This window comes from Canis aureus, chromosome 35 (genome assembly GCF_053574225.1).
Source record: "Canis aureus isolate CA01 chromosome 35, VMU_Caureus_v.1.0, whole genome shotgun sequence".
Taxonomy (NCBI): Eukaryota; Metazoa; Chordata; class Mammalia; order Carnivora; family Canidae; genus Canis; species Canis aureus.
In genome coordinates this window covers 10206800-10232815 of record NC_135645.1, presented here as the reverse complement: position 1 = coordinate 10232815, position 26016 = coordinate 10206800, and the positions used below count along the sequence as shown (strand labels likewise).

The 26016-nt window shown below is 36.9% G+C and overlaps 1 long non-coding RNA gene across 5 annotated transcripts in view; it reads right to left on the bottom strand.

Moving 5' to 3' along the window:
• Positions 1-26016, bottom strand: part of LOC144305144 (uncharacterized) — a 611557-nt gene that overhangs the window by 29038 nt on the left and 556503 nt on the right. The window contains exon 1 of one of the 5 annotated variants that reach the window (XR_013372179.1): positions 7330-7506. The exons of the other annotated variants lie outside the window; for them this stretch is intronic. This is a non-coding gene — a long non-coding RNA (uncharacterized LOC144305144). Of the gene's footprint in view, positions 1-7329; positions 7507-26016 lie in introns of those variants that run through there. 5 annotated transcript variants of the gene reach the window in all.

Genomic DNA, 26016 nt, shown 5'->3' with positions numbered 1-26016 from the left:
GCCCTAACCTGGTGAGAGGGTCCAGTTTCATACAGTGAGTGTTACAACAGAAAAAAAAATGTGATACTTCATTAGTTCCCTGGTCCCCTCAGTGCTATAACTGATCTCTAAGATGGAATCCAAAAGGGCTGTGTGAACAGGCCTTCTAAGCCCCATGATTCAAAATTGACCAAAACTTCAAACACACTTAGCTTATAGTTCCAAATAATGAAAAAGTTATAGTTCCAAATAATGAAAAAAAAAATTAACCTCGTAGTTTGGCATATGAAAACATTATTATCAAATCAGTCAGAACTGGATTTTAGTTCTGTCACATACTGCTAGCTAACTGACCTCAGGCTGGACCGTACATTCCTCAGATATAAAATGGTTTTGTTAATACCTCTTGCATCTGTTTATGGGCAGAACTGAGAGGACACAAGTACACTGCCCAAATCACAGTGCCTGAAATTTAATTGACACATATATTAGTTTTCTTTCCTGCCTCCATAGCTTCCTTTAGGAAGTATTATATCACTAACTATTTTATAAGCTTTCTTCTTCCTATTAAAGTAGGACTAATTTTTGTTTGTATTAAAAAAATATTAATATATTAAAAATAGTTTCTAATTTGGGCACCTGGGTGGCTCAGCATCTGCCTTCGGCTCAGGTCATGAACCCAGGGTCCTGGGATGGAGCCCATATAGGGAGTTTAGCAGCAAGCCTTTTCTCCCTCTCTCTCTTCCTCTCCTTTCCCTTCTACTCGGCTCTCTCTCTCTCACAAATAAGAAAATAAAATCTTAAAAAACTAGTTTCTAATTTTAATATAATGGGAATAAACAAATACATAAATAATGTTTCATGATTTTAATTTGTCTTATCTTTCAATCCTTATATTTCCAAGCTAAAGAGAAATAACTATCTTCAATTATGCTCAGAGGCATATTCCTTATTTTCATTGATCATTTTTATTGGATTTCTCAAACAATTCTCTTTCGTCTGTACTTTTCTTTTCTATAGCATATATATTTCTTGCAGAGTAGAAATGTGAACTATATGCAAAATTTAAGATATAAACTCCACATTTAATAGAAGTTAAGGAAATCAGTCTTCCAGGTACTTTCTTGCTTTCTCCCTCAATCCTTATTACTGAAATTTACTACCATATTGACAAATCTAAACTTTACTCTTTTTTTCTTGGACTCTAATTCTTTACCCCTTAGAATAAACTATGCTTACCTGTTCCTTTTTTCCCCCTTTCCATTGTGCATTGTGGAATCCCTTATCTATTGGAACAATTATCTTGGTCTTCAATCTTTTCCTGAAATAGTTCTTCTATAGGAGAACTAGGCTTGGCATAAATGAAATTTAGCATCAGGGTTGTCCTATCATAGCAATTTGCCCCAAAATGATCTATAAGCTAATGAAAGTATACAGAAAACAGATAATGGTAGTAGAGCAGAAGAAAAAAATGGTAGATTTGGTGGCGGTAATACTACAGACAGATGGGAGAGAACAGTGAGGGACTGAGTTGGAAATCATATGTTGGTAGTTCAGTTACTGAGGGAGAAAGAATCCAAAGCCCAAAACTAACATTTTAATGGTAGAAGGGAAATGACATTAAAAAAAATTATTTGAGAGAGAGAGAAGGGGAGAGTGGTAGAGGGAAAGAGAGAGAGAGACTCCTAAGCAGACTCTACACGGTCTGAGAGCACAGAGCCCAATGTGGGGCTTGATCTCACAACCTGGAGACCACAGTCTGAGCTGAAATCAAGAGTTGGTAGCTTAAAAAAAAGAAAAAAAAAAAGGGTCAGTAGCTTAACCAACTCTTAGGCAGTAAAGTGTATAACAATAATTCTCTAAATCAGGGTATTCCTGCTTTGTGGATTAAGAAAATGGAGAGCAGGAAAACTAAGCAACACATCCAATGTGATAGAAACAACCAAGTGGCCAAGCTGCGATGTGAACTACAAGAGTATTCTCCGTTGCAGAAAGAATCAGCAGCCTCTGCCCTTTCCATCTTAGTGGAGATATTTGAGGCATAAATGGCAGTCTTCCATTCTACCGTACTTTAAATATATTTCCCTAAGACTAAAAAGCAGACTTCTTAAACAATCTGAGTTGTGATGCTCCAAGGCCATCTGCTTAATAAAACCCTCTACAGTAGCATCTGCTCCTTTTCTCTCAATCTCTCAGAGGATCAGATGGGCATGTTGGTTAGAATGTTTTTTCCCTGCTATTTACCACCAAGACCAACCACTGGCCTGACCAATCCTTCTGAAATTAACCCCACGCACTTGTACTAACATGAGGACCATGAAAATGTGCTGCTTAGATTTCCTGCTGTAGTCGAGTTGACTAATAGTCCTAGATGCTGACCTCTGGATCCACCACCACATTTATACCAAAGCCGTCCTTTCTCTTGGTTGCTTTCAGCCAAAGATGGAACATGACAATGACATTAATTCAAGTGCCCTTTTGAGGGATGTGGGACTTCGCAGATGAATGGCGATGTACCAAGGAATACAGATCAGATTAGTCAAAACTTTTTTAGAACTGTGCCATACTCTGAGACTCTTCCTAGCCCATCTATCTCTCTTCATTCTTTCCTTTCACAGATGTCATACCTACACTCTAATTTCAAGGTTTTACTTTTTCTTTTCTTTTTTTTTTTTTTAAATCTATTCAGGTCTCTTTCCTTTATCCTTTGAAGATATCTCCACAATAGATCTCCTATACATCTAAATCCATTTATCTGCTTCTTGGAGGACCCAAACCAATACAACCATCCAAATCCCTTCTTTTCCCTGAGCATGTCACACTCTTTGATGGCTCTTACACCAGACTCATGCATGTTCTTTACATTCTTTCCCCTCTTATGTTCTACTACTGACTTTCTGTTATCTTCACTCCAATTTTTTTTCAAACTCAAAATCATAAAATAGGTCTCGCCACACTGATATATGTTTAGGAGCATTTTCTCACTATTTCAAATCATTATTGAACTTCTTGAAATAAATGCCTATACTTGCCGTTTACCTGCCCATTAACAAAGCACCATTATCTAGCTTCTATATTAACAGCTTTTTCGAACTAATGATTTCTCCAAATTCAATAGATACTTTCTCTACTCTTATATTATTTCAAGCTTCACATAGCATTTGATATACTGGATCACTCCAGCTTGAATTCCTCTAGTCTCCTAGCTTTTGTAAAATTTCAGTCTGTTCAGTTTTGGGTTTTGTTTGTTTGTTTTTTGTTCCTTTTTAGTCTTATTTATTTATTCATGAGAGAGAGAGAGAGAGAGGCAGAGACATAGGCAGAGGGAGAAGCAGGCTCCATGCAGGGAGCCCCATGTGGGACTCGATCCAAGACTCTGGGATCACAGCCTGAGCAGAAGGCAGATGCTCAACCACTGAGCCACCCAAACATCCCTGATCTGTTTGTTTGTTTTCCCACCAACTCTATGACTGAACTTTTTGTAAATTCATTTCCTCTCTGGAACTCTAGGTGTAAATGATACACCAAGAAACTACTTATCAAGGGAGGTAATTTAAGAGGTTAAAAAAAAAAAAAAAAAGGTCATGTTACTCAGTCTCAAGGCTTTAATTGTCACCCATCGTGATGACTAGCAAATCACAATTTCTGGTTTGTGTTTCTCTCTGGATTGCTAGTTTTCTACTTCAATTTGCCTGTTGAATTTTTGTTGTACATTAAGCTCCACAAATTCATTTTATACCAAACCGAACTTGATTTATTACTTCTGAAACTTGTTCTTCCTCTTGAATTTTTAATTTCTTTTAATGACACCTTCTTCCCACTCAAATTCCCAATTGAATCTTTACTTAAGTTGTGACTGTTCTTGTGACTTCTGCCACCTACGATAAGTCCCATGTTGTATCTGATCCAATTAGGTCACGAGAGGCATCGACCTGTAATAACTCACACCTCCAGGCTCCTGTCTACTCGCACTGCTGCTGCCCAAGTGCAGGTCCCCATTATCCCTCTACTAGGTATTGTAATAGTATCTCATTGCTTTCTTGTACTCTTTGTTTCTATCATAGGCAAATTCATTTGCCTTCTAATAATTGCATTGTAGTTCTGAAAATTTGTTCTAATCATGACAGATTCATGCTTAAAACAGAATATTTCCATGGCCGGTAGCAGTGAACCTTAAGTTCGTTACCTCAACATACCGGAGTGCTATCTATTTTGCTGGATGTCAAACGTAATTTGCTATCATTTGAAAATTAAAATACTAGTGTTTGAAAATGACTTATATTTAAAAATCAGAACAGATTCATGACCATTCTTATCTTCAAAAATCACTCTTATCCACTTATCCGATATGATTTCCTGAGAAGTTATACTTATTTGTATATAACTTCTGCTATGACCACATGCTGCACACTATAATGTCCTCTGTCTGTGTGCTGAAGAAGAAAAATGTAGAGAATTCTTAAGTCTCTAGGATCAAGGCCAAAATCTCTAACTTGGTATTTCATAGCTCTTCACAATTTGGCCCAAAATGTGTTTTCTACTTCTCTTTATCTCCTACTCTGTGCTAACAAGAAAACAGCAATGACAACAAAAACTTAAATTCCTTACTGTTCATCTATGTAATTTGTGCCTGCCCCTTTCTACTCTACCTTTACTATGTGGTTCCCTGTCCTTAGAAAGCCCTGGTACTTTATTATGCAGATTAGAGGTCTGAAGGTCAGATGTTAAATGTTATCACCTTCATGAAAATTTGACTCTCTTCTGGAGCTGGAAGTAAATGCTTTGTTCTCTGAAAATACTTTTTTATCTACATACTCCTCTGGTGGGACAGGTAATACATTCTGCTTACTCTCCTGCTTTTAAAGTGACATTTTAATCATATACTAGACTATAAGCCACTTAAAAGTAGGAAATATGTATTTGTATCCCCCACAATTCCTGACACTTGGTTGGTATTCAAAAAATACTGAAAAAAAAACCAGACTTTTTAAGTTCTTTGTTAAGTTTACTTATTGGTTTGAAACATCCCTCTGCAAACCTGGCAGTTTTCCTTTAAAAGACTGCTCGAGCAGTAAATCATTTATCAAGTATTAAGTCCAACTAATCTCAAAACTTTTTTCCTGGGAATACCACTATTATCCTTTCTCCATTCAAGGAAAATAATTTTTTTTTCTCTAAACTTAGTTTTCTATTTCTCAGCTTATTCCATTTTTCTCTCAATCCTCTGATGAGTGAGAGTGACAAATCTTATGGAAATATCTTCATCATAGTATATCTAATGTTCTTGTACTTAGAAAATGCCTCAAGAAAAATAGTGGATTAGTTGAACATATTTTTTTTTCTTAAAGAGACTATGCTCACCATCTTATGGAACTGATTTTCCAGAATTAAAAGCTATGTCTCTTGATTTCCAAGTCCCCATTGAGCTTATTTGGCTAGTATACCCACAGCCTATGCTGGAATTTAGGTTACTTTAATGTGAATGATTGAGCCTTACACAGGATTTATAAAAAGAAAAAATAATTTCAAAATTGAGATAATTACCCAATATCTGCTACTGTAGAGGGTAGAAAGGGCCAAGAGAGGTCACTTATTTAATTCCTTTGTCCTGGGGACAGCAATACCACTAACTTTTTCTGAAATAATGGTTATCTTCTGCATTCCTTAGAAAATAAGGAATCTACAGTGTATACCATAGTTTCATTTTTTTTTTCCCTGCAGATTTTATTCTCCTGTGCTGATTAACAACAAGAAAGATTTGTCAACAAGCTCCTTCTGGCAGAAGAAGTTTGCTGAACCCAACAGCCTGAGCTATAACCTTGAATTTGGCATAAAATTTTTGATAATTTGATCCACTTGGCCTTTTAGCAAATAGAGCTCAAGCATCTTTTTCCATCTTTTTCCATCTTAATTTTCTAAGGCTGTTGAAAATTTTGACAAAAAGTGAAGAGAAACACAACTGTTCTCCCTTTGTGATAAGAGAGAAAAACATCAGGGGCAGATGCAAAGTAGATCCTTGTAGCAACGATTTGGTGTGAACCAATCTCTTTCACTGCTCCTTGATGTCTATAAGTCCGGAAAGGTGAAGGCATTTTTCCAGGGAGATAAAATGCCTAAGTTGACTAAACACAACTTTTGATTACTTCTCCAAGGGGGATAGGGGTAACTAAAAACTTCCAAGGTTCTTCTCAACTTTAGCAATGTGCATTTGTGTGATGGAAGACTTTTAGCATTTAGGATACCATGGAGACCACCTTCCTAAAACTGCTGATATGCAATGGAAGTGAAGGAATCTGTCAAAAAGATTATGATTTTCTTGCATTGTTGGACTTCGTAAATCATTTCTATTGCAGACTCCATGGGCATATGCCACAGAGAAGACTGAAGGTCTTTTTCAGTCTCACAATGGAGTTTGTTTCTCAAAGGCAGAAATGATCAGCAGAATTTTCAAGGCAAAAGGGCTGTCTCTGTGCCAAATCTCCCTAGATCATAAAAATCATAGGAAAGACAGAATCATGAATACAGTATACATGTGCACACGCTCTCTCTCTTTCACACACACACACACACACACACACACTTACACTGCTCTGTCCTTTGTCAACCAGATCAATATTTCAGACACAAATGAGGTGAGCTCAGAGGAAGAGAGATTCATATTGAAGTGTGAAAACATTCCAGGAAGAAAAAGACAGATCTGTTTAAGAGTACAAATACACCCAATAAATCATGGTGAGCTTGGTGGGGGGACTGCTCTTCCTTCTGGCAGCTTTGTAATTACTCTCTCAACACAGCAACAACTTTCTTTGGAAACGAAAACTCTATATGCAAGACAATTACAGCACCGGGTATCACTGCTGGTCAAAGCCCAGGCTACATATGTCGCAATCCATTAGTTAGGAAATGTATCCAAACAGCTTCAAGTTTATTAAACCCAAGTGCCACTTTTCCCAATCACTTTTCTCAAGGTCTCCCAAGAACAGTCATCGACTATTTCTGATAGTCTATCAATCCATTCTGCAAATAATTCTCTTCAAGTGCAGACTTTATAAATTATTAACCTGATCTATGGGATCTGGTAATTCTCAGTTCAGCTCCCCTAAATAATCTTCTGATCATGTTACAACTCACAATTAGAGATCTTAAGATGACACTACAGTGAAGAACATTATTTCATTTTACCCTGTAAGAATTTGATTTGTATTTATGTTTAAGCACTCTAGAGTATATCTTGGAAGACTCAGGATAAACAGAGCAGTGATACTAAAAGTACAAAGAGTATTCTTGGTTTTGGTGCACCTGAGATCTACCTTCTCTTAAAAACATAAAATATATTTCACTTACACTTACCTATTTAATATTTAAGTATGTGATGTCTTGCATTATCCTCTAATTAGTTCACATATAAAAACACAATTTTCCCAATTCGTTTGCAAAGCAAGAGGCCAAGTGTTGAATGGTCTCATCTTGGCAGCAGTGATGTGCTAGAACCAGCTTGTACAAGCCTATAAGAGCCAATTTTTAAATTTTCAGAAAATTCTGTCAGCTGTTATAAAAAATAAAAATATATGGACTTACAATTAGATAAATTACATTAAAAGTAAAGGTAATAAATATTCAGAACCCATTACTCCTTAATTACTTTACTATATTTTATCATTACTTAGGGTTAGTAAAATCTGTATTTTTATGTTGACAATGAATGATAGAATAATGTGATGCTGTGCATCTTTTTACAACTTTGTGTTCAGTGACCTCACATTCAATGACTTCACCCTGATAGCGTGAAATCAGCCACTATGGAGATATTTATACTACAGAAGTCAGCAAATACTAGAAATCAGCATTGTCTCCTTCCCTCCAGAATGTGGTTGTTGAACTTTCCCACATCATATCAGTAATTGTTGTTGAAATCACCAAAATGATTTAAGTTTTAGAATCATTTTCCGGAAGGTAGAAAAGGAAACCACAGCACTAGACAAATCAATCACTACCTAAATCCCTCCTCCCCCATCATTCTAAGGACAGCTGTTCCGTACACAGCTCTTACTCTGTGTAGCCATTTTCTATGCTGAGGGACCTGGCCAAGGCTCACTCCTAACCCCCAGTGATCCCACCTGGTATGGGACCTTATTACCGTAGCTGGAATTTGGCATGTGTGGCTAATTTCCTTTCTTGGAAAACCGGAACAGGGAAAGTGGTAACTGAGGTATTAGACAAAGGGCCATGAAGTCAACTCAAAGACAAGGATACTGTCTTCTGATAGTCCTTATACTGGTCTTGCAGAAGACCTTTTTTGGCTGCACACACCATGATAAGCTATTAGCTACAACATGGACCTCAAAGAATTCCTCAACTGTGTTTTGTTTTGTTTCAATTCTTTGGATCTCATTTTGCGCAAAAAGTAAAGTCATAATACAAATTGCAGTGATTAGATATCTGACTCGTGCTTCTTCTATGAGGACTTCAAATGAGTTCACAGCTTAATGATTGCTAACATGAGCACTGCACTGGGTACTCCAAATACTATTTCATTTGATTCTAACAACCTTATAAAGTAGATGTAATCACTACCCTACTTTGCAGATGAAAAAAACAGAAACTTAGAGAGCTTAAGCGACTTGCTTATTCACTTAACCAGGAAATGGTAGAGCTGGTTCTAGGACTTCTCTGAACCAGAACACAAAAAGACTAACCCATGTCAATAAAATATTTAGACCTCAATAAGGAGCCAATAGTCAAAGACTGAGAAACTTTAGGAACGTTGATGATAACAAAAGAAACACCGCCACTAATGGTATTTTTAGTTTTCTGACACCCAGATGGCTATCAAAATTTTAATGATGGGGGAACTGATAGAGACACTCAGGAGGATTTCCAAAAATCATATGAATGCTCATACAGTTGATCTGAAGACTCATTATTAGAGATAACATTCAGGACAGAAGAAAAAGTCTTCCCTCTCTACTCTGGCTAATCAAATGTTGCTGCATCGTACATTTGTTTCTAGGCAGCAAATGAAACATTTATCATCTGAGTTAAGTCAGGAGAGATAGTTTAAGAAAGTGAAGTGAACGGACATCCTGAAGATGAGGAACATCTGATAAGAAAAAAAAAAAAAAAAGCATAGAGAAGAACGAAGGGATATACCAGAACTGTTTGCAAGTATTTGATAAGCTGTCATGTAAGAAACATATTAGACTTACATTTAACCTTAAAGATCAGAATTTTTTTTTAAAGATTGTATTTATTTATTCATGAGTGACACAGAGAGAGAGAAGCAGAGATGTAGGCAGAGTGAGACTCAGGTTCCATGCAGGGAGCCTGATGTGGGACTCAGTCCTGGACCTTGGCATCATGACCTGAGCCGAAGGCAGACACTCGATCGCTGAGCCACCCAAGCGTCCCTAAAGGTCAGAATTAGATTCAACTTGTAATAGTTAAAAAATTAATATTTTATTTAAGAAAGAGCATTCTAATGATGAGTGTCGATGAAATACAAAGTCATCTTAATGCGGTATCAAGTTTTCTCTGTCTTCGAAAGCGTTTAAACAGCTGACTAATCCTGGCAAAAGAAATTCAGGATGATCCTTGAGGTCAATTAAACTCTGATATTTCCCTGTTTTAGGCTGGAAAAGGAAGAATTGAAATTGTTACCCTGAATCACTCCCAGGGCCATACCCTTTAACTGCATACAATCTAAGTTTTCCAATAACAAGTTCATTCCGGCAGCCTCTCTTCAAAGGCCTACCCAGGATAGGTGGGATGAACAGAGGGTAGAGAAGATACAAACCAGAGTCAAAAGAGCACCCACCATGTTAGCTGAAAAAGGCAACCTCTGAGCTTGGGGTCAGAAGTGGCCATTTTAACCAGGTCATACAAATTGTTAGGCAGTTGCAGGAAATGTTATAGGAAAGAAGGTTCAATGAAAAGGAAAAGAGGGAAACAGATTAGTCAGTCAAAGACTTCCTGTGACCACTGTAGTACTTATAATAGCTAAGATATGGAAACAATCCAAATGCCCATTGAGAGATGAAAAAGATGATAAAGAAAATGTGGTGCATACATACAATAGAATATTATGCAGCTTTAAAAAAGAAAGAAACCCTGCCGTGGTGCCAGGGGCTGTTGTGAGAGGGAAATGGAGAGTGTGGAGGCCAAGAAAAATTAAGGCCATCCCACCTAAAGTTTAGCATTAGCACAAGTACAGCCATCTTAGGCCCCTGTGAATAAGAGCTGAACTTTACGGGAAATACTGCAGACTGTCCTCAATGTTCTGGCAGGGAATCCCATATCAGAAAGACAACAGAGCCCAGCTCTGTAGAAATTCTGGTAGAAATCTGGTAGAAATTCCCATATTAGAATGAGAACAGAGCTCAATGCTCTTGAAAGCCCCACATCAGAATGTAAACAGAACTTGAGAAATTCCTCCACCCCTTCTGCAAATCCCCTAGACCAGCCTATAAAAAAAAAAACAGCTGTAACCCACTTCGGGGTCCAAATCCCTGCTCCGCTGTGTCGGGTATAGTTGGACCTAAGCTCGAGCTGGCTAATAAACCCTCATGCACTTGCATCGGTGTCAGCTCCTTGGTGGTTTCTCGGATTCACAATCTAGGGCACAACAGAGAGCTGCTGCTGTTCAAAGGGTGTAAAGTTTCAACTCTGCAAGATAATTAAGTTCTAGACACCCACTGTATAACACTGTGAGTTAACAATACTGCATTGTGTACCTAAAAATCTATTACAGGGGCACCTGGATGGCTTAGTTGGCCAAGTGTCTGCCTTTGGCTCAGGTCATGATCTGAGGGTCCTGGGATCGAGACCCATGCTGGGCTCCCTGCTCAGCGGAATGTCTGTTTCTCCCTCTCCCTCTGCTCCTACCTCTCACCCTGCTCATGTTTACTCTCTCAAATAAATAAATATATTTTTTTAAAAATCTACTGCAAAGGTAGATGTGATATTAAATGTTCTTACCGCAACAGACTTTCCAAGTCAACGGAATACCAATGCCAGAGGACAGGGAAGTTGGTGCATTCTTTGTAATAGTATTACAGAAATGCAGAAATACAATGCAATTTTTTCTCGACATATACTTTAAAAATCTTGGATGAATACTAACATAACTATTATCAAGAGAAGACCGGTTTACCTTACAGAATTTCTTTGACTGCTGCTTCCAGCCAACTCATTACTCTGGTTAGTAAGTGTACTATTGTAGTTGCAAGTGTGGGTCTTAATTGTTTGAAGCCATTAATACAGTAAAAACTAATATAACCATGTCCCCAAAATTTTTCTGCTGAAGCTGCTGTTTATCTGCAGTTGAAACCTGAACATTTTAGTGATCTGGTTTGTTGCTTTTTCCATGCATAGAATGGACTAAATCCTAATTATGAGCTCAGGCCCTGTGGTTAGCCTGCCTACGTCTGAACGCCAACTTTGGTCAACTTTGGGGAAGTTACTTAACTTCTCTGTGCCTCCTTTGTATATATAATGGGTATAACAATTGTACTCCTCTCTTAGGCTTACTGTGAGGAACATATATGAAGTTAAACTCTTAAGGCCTCCCCCGGCTATGACAGATACTCAATAAGTAGTAGTAGCAGTAATGATAATAATTGCCATTATTTTATTACAATAAACTAAACTTGAAGGAGCAACTTAGCTTCATTTCACCAATCAGGCTGACTTCAATGATTTCTTTCTGTGTTATACAGCCTAAGAATACCTTAACCCTTTTCATTACGCATAGATTGACTTCTATGTAAGCAACGATGGCAATTTTATCGGCTTAACTTCATTTTAAACGTTGGTAATAGTAGCTAAAGAATAGAAAGGTGGTTGGCTCAGGCTTATTAAATATTCCCATGAAAAATTCACATCAGAAATGACTGTTCCTGTTCATGCACATCATTTTGCTATGAAGTGTAATTCTGCTTCCCGGTACCTGAGCGCTAGCTATTTGGAGAACAGTAGGGTGAAGTTAAAAATAATGTCACATTTTATCTTCCTGAGTCCTCTGCAACTCTAATGGCTGATGAGAGAGGCTGAGATTTAATGACAAATGATGATGAATCCGTTAGAATGATTCGAAAAGCTAAAGGAAAGTGTTCTTACAGAATAAAAGCATGTGTGTCTATGTGTGCAGGTTTACACACACAAGTTGCTTGACAGTTTTGGGTTCTGGAACAGTTCTGTACTTTGGAACTCCCTGCCAACATCATCAGGGGGTCACACTCAGCTTTCTGAATGTGATCTAGTGGCCATTAGCCATCTGTATGCTGGACAGGGAAGATAGGGAACATTCTATCATCTCAGAGAATTCAGCTGGACGGGGCTTTTAGAAGGTGAAAGTGGGAGAGTTTTAGGGAAGAAAGCATTCTTGCAGTGGGGAAAATGATGTGGCCCAACAGAATGCCATGGTTCTTCTTTAAACACTAGAGATGGAGGCATCATTAATAATAGGTGCAGCATCATTTTCACCGTGTGGACCGAGAGGCTGCCACACAAAGGATAATTGGTTGTCAGGACGATGGGTTGCTTCCCCCTCTGCAGTGAGCCAGCCTCTAAGGGCCTGGTGTGAGAGAGGCAAACCACCTGGGATTGTTGTGATTAGAGAGAAATGCATGTCTGCAGGAGGCTGGGCAGCCAAAATGCCAAGATTAAAGAAAAAGAGAAACAACAACAAAAAGTCTCCCACAGTTTTGGCCAACAGATCTAATCGCAAATTCCTTTAAAATGCAATTCTCCGAAAGAGATCTCTGTTAGCAATAAGCAGCCCTCACGCCTCTCGCTCCAGCCCTCTGTCAAACCACGGATGAATATTCATACCAGATTATTTTAATCTTGTTTCTTTTTTGATGTGACATAAGTCTACATAATTTATTTTTCCTTCCCAGGGGTTAAATTAAAAGAGAAAAGCTTTTAAACTCCCACCCATCTACTCCTCCCCACCCACCACGCCAAGTCCAATTTTTTTTTTTTTTTCTTTTTCTTCTCTGGCCCTGACACAGAATAGGACACAGGATAACACAGAGGTGACTGCACTGGCATGTTACCATTGAAAATCAATGCTCATGTCCTTGGCCTGTCCTGTCTGTCCTGTGGAATGTAATGTTCTGGAACACTAAGCTCTGCAGCAAGGCTCAAGGTGCCTGAGGGAATCTATGGGGTCAGAATGTCAGGTTATTCCAGGTCTGTGTGGGGTCTCATTCACCAACTGTGAGGGAGGCTTCCAGAGTGGATACAAGCCAGGCATAATGCAGGGAATCTGGAATCTGATGTAAATCCACCTTTCTACCTTCATCACGAGGGGGCAAGTGATGGGAGTGGGGGTTTCTGGAGAAAAAGACACCAGGATGAAAGACAAAGACAGATGCACACCTGCCCACCAGCACATTGAACTAAGCAGAAAGACAGACACATGGACAAACTGAGAGAGGCACAGCCAGAGAGGAAACAGAATGACCCCTTATTTCTTTCCTGTTTATCCCTCGGTAAACTGCTGCACAGTAGAGGCTTTTCCAGGTTGTCCAACATTATGTTTACTCTAAGCAAGAACTAGAAAATTCTGGATAATGGACAAAATTCAAAACCAAAGGGAAAAGGGGACTATTTTCCAGACAGATCTCCACTTAGCTTTAGTTAAGAATGAATACAAACACAAAGACAGCAATGCACACCAGCCCAGAAATCACCAGTCTGTGCCTGAATGCTGCTTTTTTCCCCATCCCCGAAAACCAAGCTCTCCATTTCTGTGCTGCTCTGACAAGCTGTTCGCAAAAAAAAAAAAAAAAAGGAACGCTCCCCAAAACCTAAGCCGAGAGCAATTTCAGGACCTGGCACTTTCCTCGCTTAACTGTCGTTATAAAGTGAATAAAAATCAAATGAAGCAAAGCAACATTTGCTGGTCTTTTCTAAGCATGGATTAATTATTCCCAGATGAAAGTGCCCGTCTTTCCTTTTATCACTTGTTAGTTTTCCACCTTTCTTGTTTGTTCCTTTGTTTCCCCACCCCCTGAGGGTACACGTAGAGAATTCTGGAGGATAAATGCAAAAATTGGGCTCAGTCAAGGTTAAACTAACTTCTGTTTGCCTGGGGGCATTACAATATCTGGACAGAATAAAACATTGAAGGAGATATGGTGCTGGGTGGAGAATCAGAGATGTTCCAATTTGGACCAAAGCACTATCTGTTGCATACTTTTTGGTGCCAGAAACTATCAGGCAATTCTAGGATGTCTGGAAGTGGCTTTGATGGCCTGCCTCCTTTCAGCTTTAAGAAACTCCTTCTTTCTATACTTATCCAAACTTTATTCCATGCCTACCATTAACTAGACATTATAATCTTTGGATTCCACTGAGAAGAACACATAGCCCTTATGTAAGAACAAAGATTCAAATAAAACCTATTTAAAATGTCCAACTTCACAGAGCTGCAATATTTGCATTTTACAGAAAACATTTTAAAATCATTTTAGTAAGTGGAATCCATTTTCCTCCATGAACTGTTAATATTGAATTCTTAATGGCTTCCCCAGGGTTTTGGGTCTTGCTATGAAGCCTTTAGTGATTTCATCATTGTTAAAGCACAGTAAACAATCACAGTTTATGCTCATAAGCATAAAACTCTCAATCTATTACTCGCCCTAGTTTTTATATTCTTAAAGATGGAAAACTTATTTTCCATGCAATCTGAATATAAGACAATGCTAAATTGGTTTATAAGCCTGGCGAATATTGGTATAAACATTCCTAAATTGCTTTAATGTATAATATCAGCATCTGAACTCTTATGGAGACAATTATGCTTTCAAATTTTTCAGGTTTTTAAATAAGACACTGACTGTTCTTTTTCCTTTGTTGAAGCTAGTCTTCATTTTTTTTTGTTTCTGCTTCTTATTCTTTGTTGATAAAAAGACCGTGTCAATTTGTCCCTCTTATAAGAATCACTTCTAAACCTATCTTCAATTTCTAGTCTGGCTTCCAAAAATCTTTTAAAAATATATTAGAGATCTCTATTTAAACCTGGCCCAAAGTGGGGGGAAAATCACATGGCAAAGGTACCAAATAAATTTCAACTACAATATATGAATCCATTATCTTTTTCCCAAATGTGAAATGTATATCTAGTGTTTAAAAAGCAAACAAAAAAACCAAGACCAAACAAAAATCAGTGTATACAGAAAGTAAATTCGGTGTATTATTTAACCTCTTAGATATGCATCTCTCACATATTAATGAATCTTTGCTTATATTTCACACAATTATGTAAATATATAAAAACCAATATCTTTTAGGGGTGCCTGGCTGGCTCAGTAGGTGAAGCAAGCTATCTAAACTTGGGGTTCTGAGTTTGGGCCCCAAATTGGGTATAAAGATTCCTCAAAAATAAAATCTTTTAAAAAACCTTATCTTTTAAAAATTTCTAGAATTAAAATAGAATATAAAGGGTGATGCACTCCTTTCTATTTTAAATAGCTTTTGAGCACTGTCTTGCTTTCTGTTCTTCATAAACAGGGCTCTGTATATTTTGCCATATGATTGTGCACATTTTCTCTAACTATATTGCTATTGTGGGGAATTTGGTTGTTTATAACTCTTTTTAAGGAGTGAATAAAAGATAAATAATCTGTTTTCTGAATCCTCTACTATAGTTGTGATTATTTTATTAGAATGCATTTTTCAAAAGGAATGAGAGGTTTAAAGGGCACCACATTCAAATGTAACTGCCCATTTACTTGAAATTATATTAAGCCTATAAAATAATACGGAAAGAAATTTATATTCTGAATTTCTATTTGTCTTCAGTTCTGTCTCACAGATTTCTTAGTCTAGTTTATATATTTTTATTCTTTATTGGATCTATTCCCTCTTACAATCTTTGACAGGTTAATTGAAAATCTATTAAGTTTTGTCTATTCATTTTTGTATCTAGTAACTTGTTGACTTCTTGCAGTTTTTGATATTTAGTGCATAAGGCTTATTGTTACAGCTTTACTGCAGAACTGTCATATGAAATTAAACTTGTTTTTTGCCCTGATCTAGAATATTTTAAAAGATTTATATATTTATTTCAGAGAGGGAGAGTTGGGGAAGAGTGTGCCCACAAGTGCAGGAAGGCACAGACGGAGAGGGAGAGAGAGAGAATGTGAAGCAGGGCTCTATCCCAGGACCATGAGATCATGACCTGAGCTGATATTCAGGCTCAGATGTTCAACCAACTCAGCCACTTGGGTACCCCATCCTGATCCAGAGTTTTTTAAAACTTCTTTTATCTCTAACATATAACTTTTTGTCTTGTTGAAATTCTTCTTGTTTCCAAGTGTGTATGTCAACAGCCAATCTAGCTTACTTTCAATAGATATAGAGTTCTTGACTTGATCTTGATTTTAATGGATATACTCCTGGCATTTCTAGTGTTAAACCTTTTATTTTTTTATTTTTATTTTTATTTTTTTGTGTTAAACCTTTTAAATATGAAATACACTGATGCAGGTTTTGGATGCTTATTCTTTATCAGGTTGAAAGAACATCTTTCTTTTACTAATATACTAAGATTTTAATATTGCCCATATTATGCATATAAAATTTTAATCAAATTATGCTTTTGGCATCTACCAAAAGGATCATGCTTTTTGTTTGATGCATTGATATTTCCTAATAATGGAAAAAGAATGGAAGAGAAAAATGGAAGATAATTGAGTAGAGCTTTTCATATCAAACCACAGTTGTATTCCTGAATTAAATCTTATATATAAATGTTCTAAATCTTGTTATATTGTTATGGTATACTTTTCATACATTACTGAATCAATTGGATAACATTCATGTCTATTAGATATGTATATATGTACTCACACATACACACACATATAGGTGACGTAAGTGTATTATATTTTTATAGCTGTTTTGCTCAAGTCTCAGTTTCTGAGTTTAATATTTTTGAACCTGAGAAGTTTCATTTCTTGTTTTAGTTGTTTTTCCATACTATGAAAAAGTTCAAAGTTTATAAGCAACTGATCATTGAAGTTTGTTAGAATTTACCTATAAAACTGTCTGGATCTAGAACTATTTGGGGAGCTAATTCATTGACAAAACATTAACTTCTCCGAGGTAATGGTTTACTTGGTCAATCAATTCAATTGATATTTACTGAGCCTAATCTATATGCCATCTATTGTACTGAGTGGAGTATCACAAAGTAAGACATTTCTGACCACTATTATCATAGGATGTGAAACCCAGTAAGAGCCAGATATCACAAAAGTAATTTCATGAATAACTCTAGACATTTTTCACTTAGGACTTTATAACAATTTTCATTCAATATTTCATGAATTATTTTTTTCAGTGTGGTCTCCTATTATAGAGGACAAAGATATGCACATATACACAAACACATTCTGGGAGAGTTATGGATCTCCTTTGAGGATTTGATGAAAGTACCACATTACTTCACATATATTATATATATATATATAAAATTCAGTCACATATACATACATGCAATAGTTTGCATAATTTCCAAGGATTTCTGAGGACACAATAATCTCATTTATAAATTGTAAGTTGATCAATATTTCTCTACGTCATTATTTTCTTTTTATCTCCTTGATCCAGAAATGTATGAAGACACTGCATTTGAAAGTAATTTCCCTTGCACTTCTAATAATTTTGTTCAACTACTTAAATGTTAGCCTATTTGCTTATATAAAGTCTTAAAATTCTTATATATACATTATGGAATCCCCTTTTTGAATATAAAATTAATCTCTAGATAGCACTTAATGATTTTTGTCTTTAATTCTATCTTGTCTAATGTTAACATTTAATGATCTGGGTTTTCTTTTTCTTGTGGTTTGTAAGACAAAAACACTGAACATCTTTACGTTTTTTGTCTTTTTAACATGATGTCTTTTGGTTGAGCTATTTTTACCAATTCAATCTATGAGACTTTCAGATAATAATACTTGATTCATAAAGTTGTCATGAGGATTAATGGGCATAAAACATTTAAGGAATGTAGGATCGCATACAGCATAGTGCCAGGCACATACTAAGAATACATATTCTATATCATTATCATTATTATTGGTTATTTAGTAGAAAGGTTGAAACAATTTATAGCAGCCCTCACAATGGATCCATAGTCTTACTTTTGACATTTTGAGTATTTTTCTGATTCATTCCGTATTTTCTGTATTTTCCCACATTAAACATCCTTGCACATACATAATTTGTTCTTCTCTTCTGTGGTTGATGTACCAGTACACATTTTAAGTTCTCCTTAGTGGTTACCTTTAAGCAGCCCAAAGTAATCTCTTAAAATGTACAATATTGCCAACATAGAAAACTACAGAAAATAATATAACCAACAATAGACACCAATGTTATAAATTTGATAGACGTTAACAGTTTCTTGTTTCAGATCTTTCTCTTAAAGAAATAAAACATTATAGATAAACCAAAGCCCAAGTGCACACTCCAAAGAGTACTACTATCCTACTATCCTGAAGTTGCATTAGTCCCATGCATGTTTTTATACATTCATTACAGTAATCCATATTTCTCAAATTATCTATGTTAATAGGTTAACATTAAAATAATGTTCTGGAATCACTGTATTGTAAAATTAGGCATTTCAAAATTTGCTCTGTGCCATTCTATTTCTTGTTCTTTCTATAACTCCAAGTTTTAGATGTGGAATACTGTGTTTTATTAAACTATGATTTTATATCACACTCCTTTTAATTCAATAATTATTTTTGATGTTTGATTTCAGTTTTGCAGCATAATTTAGTGTAATTATCTAACTCTGTCTTGAAATGTTTTTGGTGTTCTCTACCAGTCTATTTTACATGTGACTTCCCCATAATGGATTTCTTAATTTTATTGTATCTCTTGATCAGCTATTATATATTTTAAAGTGGTTTAAATTGATATGTAGACATTATATTTTATAAGCCATTGAATATTTAAGAATACCTTTTTAAGAATTCTTCACAAGGAAAAAAAAATCTGTGAAGGAATAAATACATCCCAAAATGTTATTTCCCACTAGTTCTGTTGTGGACATCGTTTTGTTGTCTATTGGCCTGGCCTTTGGTGTTATAGGGTAGGCAGTTAGCAATCAGCACTCCTGCTATCTGGCCATTCATAAAATGTATTTTTTCTTAGTTTTGTAACTTACCAATCTTTTCAGTATATTTCTAGACAAGAATACCTTTTGACTGATTTTGATGTATTATGGCAATCACTTTGGATCTGTTTTCTCAAGTTATTTTTAAGGTTTCCTTTCAAAGGAAAGTTATTTTGTGTGTCTTATTTATTTCAAATAAGACAAAAGTTTATCCTAATTATGTCTTTAATCATTGCCTCTGTTCAAACTTTTTTTAGTTTTTTGTTTTGTTTTTTCCTAATGAACACACTTAATTATTAGCCTAGGTAAGAGATAGCATACTCTGCTGTCTTTATCTTTGGATCTTTGACATATTTCCTTCCCCCACCCCAAATTTCTGTTTCTTCTACTTTGTTAAGTACATTACATGAGAGTTTCTCAAGTTAAATTACCATATTATTAACTTGACCTTTTACCAACTTATTTCAAATACCCAGTTCAGATTTTTTTATTCCAACTTTTGTAAGTTTCTCTACAATCAATCCTCAAGTTCTCCATCAATTTTTCTCAAATAGCCTTTTTCTCTCAACCTATTCTCTTCAAATTGCCTCCCCCCACTCCCACCAAAGACAACATGCTCTTGTGTACTATTGAAGGAACAAGTAATTTTCTCAAGTTGACTCTGTGCCTATCATTAGTGGCTATTACAGGTCTACTCTTCTTTTGTCTCAAGCTAATATTTTCTCCCTCAAGTTTCTATTATTCCCTAGACTGTGTCTTCTTTTCTTTAATCTCTTTGTATGTCTATTTAGTCAACCTCAGATGGAGGGGAAATTGATTCAGGTTTAGTGTTTATTAACACATATGGTGTGTAGATTGCCCTTGTCCTTACTCTCTGTTCTCTTGGGTGCTGGTCAAATCTTTTTAGTTTCATTGACAGGTAGTAAGTTGATATCCATGACCCTTAGTCTCATTCCTGATGTCTTTTAATCCTTTTTTTTTTTTATGTAGCTCTACCGGATTGAAACAGGATAGTATCTTATCTCAAGTGTCTGATTATCTGATACGAAGAACAGATGAAGTACATGGCAAAACTAGAGTCCCCAGCATCTGCTGATCCATTCTTCCTTCCTTCCTTCCTTCCTTCCTTCCTTCCTTCCTTCCTTCCTTCCTTCCTTCCTTCCTTCCTTCCTTCCTCTTTCTTTTCTTTTTTCTTTTCTTTTTTTCTCCTTCCTTCTTCCCTTCCTCCCTCCCTCCCTCCCTTCTTTCTTTCCTTCCTTCCTTCCTTCCTTCCTTCCTTCCTTCCTTCCTTCCCTCCCTCCCTCCCTCCCTCCCTCCCTCCCTTTCTTTTTCTTTCCTTGCCTCTGCACCACTCTCAAACCTAGCACTTTACTTGAGGTAACTACATATCCAAAAATACAGTGCATTACAGCTTGTCTTCTAACGGACCTCATATGTTTATTTCCTGGAAGATACAGTCTCAAACTGGATGCAGCAGGAGGGACAGATATAAAGTCCTAAGAGAAAAGGAGAGCATTTAGCTGCCTGAACTAGCATCTGTTTATTTCCAGGAACTACTTAGTTGTCTGATACAAACTATTTCTGATCCAGGGGGCAGATAACAAAAGTTACATTTTGTTGTTGTTGTTGTTTTGTTTTGTTTTTCTATCCAGGTTCAGGTGGGCAGTAGCCTTCTGTTTCTAGCTCATCACTGATTTGTGATAAGCTCTCAACTCTATCAGTCTTATAGTTTTAGAAGATGGAGAAAATGATAGCTCAGTTTTTTGATGGAGCCTGGTGTGTCAGTTAGTACTGGTCTCCATGCTGAGTCAAAAAGATGTAAATAGAATAGAAGCTTATTTCCTTGTCATATAAGAGTGTGGAGGTACTTTAGGCTGGTAAGGAAACTGATCCCCAAGATCCTGTCTAAGGTCCTTCTATCCTACCACTCAATTGTGTGTGGTCCATTTTCAAGGTTTCATCATAGTCCAATACGGTCACTACCATCCGATGAACTCACATTCCAATCCACAGGAAGGAGGAAAGGGGATCTAAAGGAAGGGTCACAGGCCAAAGGAAAACGCACAAGCTGCCTTTTAAGGGATGGCCACAGGTCGCTATGACTTTCTGGCTTACCTTTTACTGATCATATTTAGTTGCTGGGTCATGACAGCCTTGTGGAGAAGGTGTGGTTACAAAATGGAATAATGCTAAAGGCAAAGATTTTAATACTAAGGATAGAGGGAAGAGAAATTGAGGACAGCTAGCAGGCTCTGCCACAGTTTCAGTGTTGAGGTCATTTCATCCTACTAGAGTCTGATAACCAGATCCCATATAAACTAACAAAGCAACTTATTTTAATCCTTTAGTGTGTCAAACATTTCATTTTATCTTTTAATAGCCTTGTGTTAGAAAATGTTCATACAACTTCACAGTTATATATTTTAGTTAGGAAAGTTTCTAATATAAACTTATTTTTGAGATCCGGATTTCCCCATGGGAAAAATACTTGTAATTTCTGAGGAGAAATCTTTTTTTGTAAAATCCTTCTGAGAGAGTTTTTATTGTGTCTAAAGCAATCTTTCAAACCAGCTAATATAGCCATGCCCTGTTTTGGTTGACATTTTCAAATGGTCTAGCCAAATATAGCTTAAGAAGCTGTAAGTGCAAGAAGAGATTACAGGTGAGGTGTGATCATAGGTGCTGGAAATGGCCCCTAGACTCCTAATCTTTTCTCACCTCTGTACCTATAATTCCACCTCATAGTCTCTATTGAGCAAGTTTAAGTTATAAAATTTATACATCAAACTGTCTTCCTGAGAAAAAGCAGTTTTAATCACTATAAACTTTCCTTTGTTCATGTGGCCATTTATCCTTAATTAATCCCTACAATATCTCTCCAGCAAATACCTTCAACTTTATCAAGGCCAATTTTCCATTGTTAATACAACAAGAATAACTTTTCTAACAATTGCTCTCTACTGTCTAATGGTTCAATGTGTCCCACCTAATATTATCATCAACTATTTTACACTCAAGCCATAGGCCATTGCAAACGAAGTCTAGATCACTAGAAATTGATTTTTTTTTAATGTAGTTTCTGTCTTTGTAGTTATTGACTGTGCTACTTATTCATCTTACTGGTTCCACAGCTCACACCATATGGCTAGCAAACAAAGTTTCTTCAATTTATTGCCTCTTATCTCTTTAGTCACTGGTAATTCATCTTCCATCATTTATGAAATTAGCTCTTTACTTGTTCTCTTGCTATATTTTCCCTGCCCGCTTGTCCAATGCTCCCACATACTTTCCCCAAATCCATCTCCTTAAATCAGGGAAGAATATAATACTATGAGAAAGATATTGTTATGGACTGAATATAAATACATAGATGTGGATATAGATATAAATGTTGAATAAACATAAATATGGATATACTTCCTGTTGGTTCTGTTTCTCTGGAGAATCTTAACACTACCTTATAAGAAGAGGTAACAGAGTGTTCTCTCGTCTCTGTACATATGCACCAAAGACAGGCCATGTGAGGACATAGCAAGAAGACATCCGTCTACAAGCCAGGGAAAGAGCTCTCATCAGGAACCAAATCAGCTGGCACTTTAATCTAGGTTTCTAGCCTCCAGAACTGAGAAAATACATTTCTGTTGTTTAAGCCACCCAGTCTATGGTATTTGGTTATGGCAGCCTGAGCAGACAAATATAGGCATATGGAGGTCCTGCGGAGAAAGTCTCTAAGCCAGACCATGAGCAGAGGAAGATGAAAGTGAAGGCTCGAAGAACCCAGCCTGATGGGAAGTAACACCAAGTGGCACAAATACTAAGACAGCCCAGGTGTCATCATCTATTATCTGTGACCATCTGTGGGAGATACTGGGCCCCGGGTGGTCCTTGGCCATCTCTGTTTGGACCCAAGTGACTAAGGAAAAGCTGTGGGCAGAGATCACAGATGGCTGGTTTCATTCCCCTGAAAGTGTCTGCCCCCCTTGCCTCGATATGATGAGGTTCTGTTATTCATTACACTGTATTTTCTAAATAGTTGATCTAGAGGATCAACGGGATGAAAAACAGGAGGACCTGGTGTCAGACTCTAGCTGAACAGGTTGAACAGCTAAGAGTTTAAGGAAGACACAGAAATGTGTGGCATGTCACAGTTAGGGGCACCTGGGTGGGTAAGTGGTTGAGCTTCTGCCTTTGGCTTAGTTTTATGATCCCAGTGGTCTGGGATGGAGTCCTGCATCAGGTTTTCCATGGGTAGCCTCTCTCTCTCTCTGTCTCATAAACAAACGAACAAACAAACACTCTTAAAAAAAAAAAACAAAACAAAAAAAAACTAGCACTTGATTCAATCTCAAGTATTTGATGCACTTATGAATGTAAAAGTCCAAGCAAAAAACACTAGAATGAAATCCTCCAACACATTTAGAAGGGTAATAGACGGTTGGTGGGCTGAAGGGTTGTTTTCCAACCTCTTTGTTCTAGGATGTTTTTTTCTCTTATTTCATAATCAGAACAAAAGCAAAACAAAAACACAACTTATGTGTACTTAAAAATTTCACATTACAGGCTAATATCTCTAAATCCTAACTCTTCCTATTATATGAGTTTACTCTCTTGTCTGCATCATTGCAACTCTGTGACATTGTACATCTTATGTGTCTGGCATCCTACGAACACTTGAGCGATTGCCAGTGAAGCAAACTACATTTGAATAAGCTTTTACATATTTTCATTTAATAATGTGCATTATTTCACAGAACTCACTTTCCTGCTTCCACCACATTACCAAGGAAATATGTTAGAATGAAAGCACTGCTTTTTTTAAGAACACACCCTGTTTTGAATCGAGGATGATTTAAATTTTTAACACAGCAGGAGTTTGGGGGAATTTCTGTGCATCAACGTTTTAAAAAGATCTCTGTCTCCACAGGCAGATGCAGAAGGTTGAATATTTAGCATTTGTTATTAGAGAGAGAATTGCTACTTATATATGTGATGTAGGAAGCTGAATGCTTGTTAAGAGTGCACTCTGCCATTCAACTGGCTTAGTTACTTGTTGGAGTTATAACTTGGTTACTTTTTTAAAGTAGAAATCTATGAATATCAAATTGCTGGGTGGTCATCACAGAGGAGCCCTGCAATCTAGCCTCGGCAGCATCGGCTCTGCCCCCATGAAGCAGGAGTAGGAAAAACTCATGCACTTTAGGCTCCTTAAAAGGGCAAGCAGTTTGGCCTTTTCCAAATGGCGAACAGTATGTGGACAGCTTGATGACCGTGTTAATTGCCCCCACCCCCTCCAAAGACAAAACACAAAACAAACCTGGCGACCCCTGATAATATAAACTCTGCTGTCAAAAACAAAACTGCAAGCAACAGATTGAAGGCACAACCATGCAAAGACGTATCTCAAGAGGGATAATTAAAACACACATGCACATTCAGAGAAAAATAGATGACTTTCTTGCCCCCCACACCCCTCACTCCAGCCCCATCCTAATCCTCTTATATTTTCAACAAATAACAAGACAGGAGAAAGTGGTTCCATGCTACAATGCCTCGAAAATTGGCAATTAATAAGGATATTGCTTTGACTCTCTAAGATTTCCATCCTGTTAAGCGTTTAAATATATCATTCTATTTGCCTCCACCCACATTCTGTCTGTTTCAGGGAAGAGCTCTTGGTCCTTTTGACTTCCCTGACTTGAGATGTGCACAGGGGACCTTTTTCCTAGATGAAAAGATTTGCCTCTGTATACACTTGTCTTCATAGTTACAGAAAGAGAGAGCTGTAACTATGTGAGTCAGGGTGAGCTTCCTTTGCAGATGTGTATCCTGCGAATCTGTTGTGTTTCTTTTCGATTCTTCATCTTTGAGGTATGTCTTTGGTGTGTGTGCATGGCGGGGGCAGATTAAAAATCGATGTCCTCCAATGCCTTGTTCTTATCACAGTTTATTAGGATGTGTCTAAAGTGGAGTATCTCGGCACTTTCTTTACAAAGAGAAGCTTATACCTGGATCAAGAAAGAATGAAAAAAAAAAAAAGAAAGAAAAGAAAAGAAAAGAAAAGAAAAGAAAAGAAAAGAAAAGAAAGAAAGAAAGAAAGAAAGAAAGAAAGAAAGAAAGAAAGAAAGAAGAAAGAAAACCAAAGGGCCAATATTTTTTTTTTCTTTTCCGCTTCAGTCACTTATATCCAGAGCCTGAGATTCTCACTGCTGACAATAGGGGCACAGCCATCCAGGTATATTCTCTGAGCAAAAGCTGAATGGGGATGCGGACAAAGTGACAATGGGGGAAGAGTGGAGGGTTGGATGAGAGCTAAGTCCTCCCATTTGGAGGTGGGGAATGTCTTTAAGAATTCCGTCATGTGATGCTATTCATTATCCAGCTCATTCCAAAGAAGTCTGAAGACTGCATCAATCTAAATTTAAGCTCTTTGATAAATTGATTTATTCATTCAATAAATATTTATTGGACACTTACAAGGTGCAAAGCATCCTGGAGGATACCAAGCGAATAACAATCTTTTTCCTCAAATAGCTTATGATTGCATAGGGGAAGATTTTATATACGTGTATATATATATATGTATATATATGCAAATAACCATATTATTTTATTCAGGACTCTTTCAGTTGCAAATGATAGAATCCAAACACAAAGTCACTCACATAAGAAGGAAATGTATTGATTCGTTTAACTAAAAAGTCTTGAGCAGATCTTCAGGCACAGCTGAATTCAGTCTCATTTTATACCATTTCTCTTAATCTCACTCTCTTCTTGTCCCTTCTGGTTCAATTTCTTGGGATTTGGACTCTTTGGGCCAATCCGTGTGGACATAAGTGTGACGATTGCTCAGTACTGGTTGTATGAACTTAGCACCTAAAATGGTACCTGGACCCTGGCAA